Source organism: Eurosta solidaginis, chromosome 1 (genome assembly GCF_040869045.1).
Source record: "Eurosta solidaginis isolate ZX-2024a chromosome 1, ASM4086904v1, whole genome shotgun sequence".
In the NCBI taxonomy this organism is placed as follows: Eukaryota; Metazoa; Arthropoda; class Insecta; order Diptera; family Tephritidae; genus Eurosta; species Eurosta solidaginis.
The window spans coordinates 182,406,572-182,412,227 of NC_090319.1; the positions used below are offsets into that span (position 1 = coordinate 182,406,572).

The 5,656-nt window shown below is 36.9% G+C and overlaps 1 long non-coding RNA gene across 1 annotated transcript; it reads left to right on the forward strand.

The window, feature by feature from the left end:
* Positions 1 to 4,155: 4,155 nt before the first annotated feature.
* LOC137240129 (uncharacterized) lies at positions 4,156 to 4,817 on the forward strand. Its single transcript, XR_010949606.1, has 3 exons — positions 4,156 to 4,291; positions 4,356 to 4,551; positions 4,628 to 4,817. It is a non-coding gene; the product is annotated as an uncharacterized lncRNA (long non-coding RNA).
* The last annotated feature ends 839 nt before the right edge of the window (positions 4,818 to 5,656 follow it).

Below are 5,656 nucleotides of genomic sequence, written 5' to 3' on the forward strand. Positions count from 1 at the left end.
GAGATGCAGAGAACGGCCATCATTGAAGAGATTGCAGATCGTCTGAAAAGTTCTGAAGAGCGGCTTATGGCTGAAATGTCAAACCTAAAGAAGGCGCTGAGCAAAATGGAGGAAAGAGTGGTTAAAGCAGAAGCCCAGGTTGAATGCATTGAACAACTGCGAAAGGAAATTGTGCTACTAAAAAAAGAGTTAAATGAATGCCAAAACAAATCTGTCTCCAGTGACATAATAATTAATGGCCTCCCCGTCAGTGATGGTGAAAGCATTAAAGGCACTGTTAACAAAATGTGCCAATAATTGAAGGTGCCAACATTGCCTATTTCCTCGGCGTTTCGTGTGCCTAACAAAAAAAACAGCAAAACACCTGCATCTGTCATTGTACGACTGAGCTCTTCTGATGATCGATCTACACTCTTTCAAGCAGTAGCCCGTTTTTGCAAAGAGAATAAGCGTCCACTAATGCATCGTGATGTAGGAATAAATATGGACGGGAAAATACACATACATGAGTGCCTAACCAAAAACAAGCGTGAGCTAATCCATTTTGCAATGCAGTTGAGGAGAGAGATAAAGCTCGTTGCTGCTTTCTCAGTTCGTGTACGTCCAAATTGTAAAGATTTCAAGGTGACTGATATCGAGAGTATTGAGCGTGTTGTTGCTGCAGACACCTGATTATGTATGATTAATGTTAAGTGTATCTAATATTATATATTCTCTTTATTTTTTCTCTAATCTTCTTTTTCAAACAATCTGCTGTCCTCCTACACTCTCATCCTATCATATGTTTAATTGTTGTCACTACCGTTTTTTTCTCTATTTTTCAATCATGTGTATAATTGTCTGTCCTTCTTTATTTTGTCATTCCTCCATTGTTTTTGCCTTGGTCTCTTGTACACACATGCGTTTTGCTTGCTTGCCTTTGGTTCGTTCTGTTTTGGTTCAGCTTTATGTGTATGGGGTCATTCCATAGATCTCGCCCTGGCGCTAATGAAAATGAAAGAATTTTGATTGATATTTTTTGTAAGCAAAATCATGGCTTCAATGCAGTACATTTTAATGCTCATAGCCTTAGCCATGACAAACTCGATTTTGTTAGGTATGTTTTTGAGGATTCTGCGGTGGGTGTGATTTGTGTCTCTGAAACATGGTTCTGCAGTGAGATTCCTGATCTCAACTTTTCGATTAATGGGTACAATCTATTTCGGAATGATCGTAGGTACAAAAAAAAATAAAAGGGGGGGCAGTTGCAGTGTTGTCAAATCTAGACTACTAAAAACTTCTAATTCCTGTGATGCTGAATATATTTTCACTGAACTGTCAGATGGAGTAAATAAAATTATGGTAATATGTCTTTACAACCCCAAAAAAACTTTTTCATTAGAATCATTTTTTGTTAATTTGTCCGAATTTGTAATTGATTATGAACGTATTTTGATTTGTGGTGATTTTAATGTGAACCTACTTGTTAATGATTCCTACAGTAGTAAACTACTTGACCAGCTTGCAACAGCAGGTCTATGTGTTGTTAATAGTGCTAACCCGACGAGATTTGATAATAATTCTGTACCCAGTCTTCTTGATTATTTTGTAACTTGTGATCCCTGGCACGTCCTAAAATTTGAGCAAATATGCTTTGTTTCTGACCATGATTTGATTTTCTGTACTATAGATGTTGAAATGAACCGTTCTGATTTAGATTGTACGTTTGTGTATCGTGATTTTAAATCGTTGAATGTTAATGCGTTGTACTCCGATATATGTGGTGTTGATTGGACTGACTGTTGGTTTCTTGACACGGTTGATACCAAGTTAGATTTTCTTAATAATAACTTGACCATATTGTTCAATGTGCATGTGCCTATTCGTTGTGCAAGTGTTATTAACAGTTCGTGTCCCTGGTACAATTCGAGAGTTCGATCGGCTATTAAGAAACGTCAAAAATATTATGATAAGTGGCGTAAAAATAGGACAGATATTTCCTGGTGTCGATACAAAGAAGTGCGAAATTAAACAACAGCTATTATCAGGCAGGCAAAGTGTAGGTACAGTAAATCAAAGCTAGATCCCTCACTTCCATCCAAGGAGTTGTGGAGAAACTTAAAAAGGTTTAAAATACGTGGCAAGGATACTACTAAGTGTGAAATAAATGTGGATGAACTAAATGACTTTTTTGTTAGCACTAACAATGACGTCAATGCTCCAGCCCTGCTAAAAGATTACTCCTCCTATGTCGGCCCTGATAACAAATTTCAATTTGATACAATTGGCGAGGTTGATGTTTTGAAGGCTTTATTAAGTATAAAATCGAATGCTTTGGGGGAGGATGGAATCTCTCTAAGATTTATTAAGATCGTAGTGGAGTTTATACTAGGTCCGCTTACTCACATCATAAATTTCTGCTTCACCTCTTCATGTTTTCCCACGATGTGGAAGAAAGCAATTATTCTTCCTATTGCAAAAAAAACTAATGTTACGTGTGCAGGTGATTATAGGCCTATCAGCATACTGCCTACATTTTCGAAGGTATGTGAAAATTTAATGGCAGCACAAATTTCTTACTTTATCCAGCAAAATAAATTGCTCAGTCCGTTGCAATCTGGCTTCAGACCAAAGCACAGCTTCTCTACAGCAATGGTTAAAGTATTGGATGATATAAGAATTAGTTTTGATACTGGCGACCTAACACTTCTTTGTTTACTAGATTTCTCTAAAGCATTTGATTCTGTGAATCATGAGCTGCCATGTACGAAGCTGAAGTATTACTTCGGATTTGAGGATAGCTCAGTCAAGCTTATTGCCAGTTATCTTAAGGATAGAACGCAGAAAGTTAAATGAGGAAATTCTTTGTCGCAGTCTAAACCTGTGTATGCTGGCGTACCGCAAGGGTCGGTCCTTGGTCCATTTCTGTTTAGTCTATTTGTGAATGATATTTTTGATGTGTGCCAGTATGTCAATATTCATGCATATGCCGATGATATGCAGTTACATTTGTCAAGTCGTATCGGTCTTGTTGAAGATTTATGTTTCAAAATTAATAATGATCTGTCTGCAATCTCTCTTTCGGCTAGTGAAAATTCGTTGTGTTTGAATGCATCCAAGTCTTATGTCTTGCCAATATGTCATAGTGTTGTATATAATATTGACCTTCCTGCGTTGTATATTGGAACTAGTCCACTTAAATTTGTTGACAGAGTAAAAATTCTAGGTTTTATTGTGAACTGTAAACCTACTTGTAGTGACCATGTCAACAGGGTAGTTACCAATATTTATGCCATATTACGGAAGTTAAGAGTCTCGGCCCCATTCATACCCGTTGAAACCAGGCGAAAACTTGTGCTGCAGTTAATTATGCCACTTATAACGTACGCCGATACAGTATATGGTAAGATGGACTCAGTGTCATACAACAAAGTTGCTGTAGCGTTTAACAATGCTACGAGATACGTTTACGGGATTGGTAGATATGATCACATATCTGCCTGGCGAACGAAAATTCTTGGGTGCAGCCTTGAAAATTATCTAGCCGCCAGGAATTGTATCTTTATATACAAATTATTATTGTGGAAGACACCAAATTACTTATTCGAAAGGTTGAGACCAGTGAGATCACTGAGACATCAGACAATTACTTAACTTCATCTAGACTATTTTTCATTAGCGCGGTTAAATTATGGAATTCAATCCCAGATAATGTGAAGGCTGGACTAAATAGATTCAACTACAAGGATGTAATACTCAAGTACTTCAAAGCTGTATGAAAACAATGCAAAAACATTGTAAGGGTGTTTAAGATACCTGCTTCTCTTTTCTTTCCCCTTTTCCCACTTTGATCTTGTTTATCTTTTCTTTCGTTAAGGTTAGATGTATTCTAAATTTGTTATTTAGATTTAAGTTAGAATATACATATTTACACTGTTTTATGTTTAATAACCTAGTTGAAGTACTTCTAAAAGACTATATCTGGGCCCGAATTACGTATTCCGTGAACTGAACACTCGTCTCTTAAAAGTACTTATTTGGTATTACGTGATATGTGAACGAATAGCTGCTATCGAAATTCGGTATTATGTGTTCAGTGAACGTACACAACAAATCGTAAACGTCAAAAAATTTCATACGATAGCAAAAAGACGTTCGTGTGCATTAAAAATTGGTTGTAGTTTGAAAATTAAACGAATTAATTTATAGTTCTTACGTTTTAAATTTGTTTTTAAAAAATTAAAGTGATCTTAGCACAACTAAAAAGGAAAATTTTATCAAACATAAAAAGGAAAATTTCGAGTTTAATAATGTAGCTAAATAAATATAAAATTAGTTAAAATTATTTATAATATAAAATGTTTGTTTCCCCAAAGGACGAATCTAAATAAGCTTAATTATAAGCAAAAGGAGATGATGGGAGAATTTATGCAGCAGCACCCCAACCTGGCCAAAAACATCATACCAAATTGTGCCCAAGGAAAGGCGACATCTCAACGATTGTGGGAGGATCTATCTAAAAAACTTAACGCGGTAGGCCCACCTATGAAAGATGCAAAAATGTGGAGAAAGGTAAATCAAACAACCGATCGGAACACTCATCGCTTGGTATGATAATTTGTAATTCTGTGATATTTATAATTTGTAGGTATATGCTGACCAAAAATACCAAGCGAAGCGAAAACTAACTTTTAACCGGAGCTCAAAGTCTCGGACTGGTGGTGGACCATACGAGGAGAAATTGATAACATCAGCGGAGGAAAATATCATTGAAGCAAGCGGGTTAGAAGCGACGGTTGAGGGTCTGCAAACAGTGCAAACCTGGGGTAACATCTCGAAGGGTTTTTCTCAACACCTTTTGAATCTCCAATCGAAGTAAGCAAGGACTTTGACGAGATTGAGTTTTTGCATGCGGAGATGCCTTCAGTTGAAATTGACACAAATAACCCAACAACTTCGACACGGAAGATCAAAGTTTCTGATTATGACATTGAAGAATATAATGTCCCGTCCACTTCGAAGAGGAGGAGAAAAGTAGGTGAGGATCCAAAATTAACACTTTTGGAGCAAAATTTAAAATCCGCCAATGAGGCAAAGCTCAATATGGATGACAAGCTTGGCAGACTCGTGGATATTCAAGAGCGGATGTTGCAAATCCAAAAGCGGACGCTACAGATCAGGGAAGAAAAACACAAACATTTTTGTGCCCTGAACGATTTAGAAATAGAACTGAGGAAGCGGGACTTAAATCCATTTTCCGATTCCGAATAAAGGGATCAAATATTGTACACCTGTTTTCGCCAATAATTTTCATCATATTTAATTTACATAGTTTTTTTTTATATACATAACTAGCCTACCCGGCAGACGATGTCTTACCCGAAAATTGGTTTTCCTACATTTAAAAAGTGAGCCCCATCTCCCCTCTTCACTCTCAATCCCATTCTCTTCTACTATATTTTTCTTCTTATTCTTCTCCATACCTTATTCCGTTTATCTCTCTTCCGTTCCAAAACGTACCCCACTCCAACATCTACTCAAACTCCCTGTCCCTCTAACTATCCCACTCCCATAAACATTCCTATTCTCATATCCACTCCAGCTCCCATCCCAATCCCACTCTCCAACCTCAATTTCTTTAGATATGGAATCCCCATACCAAATATTGAATACCTGT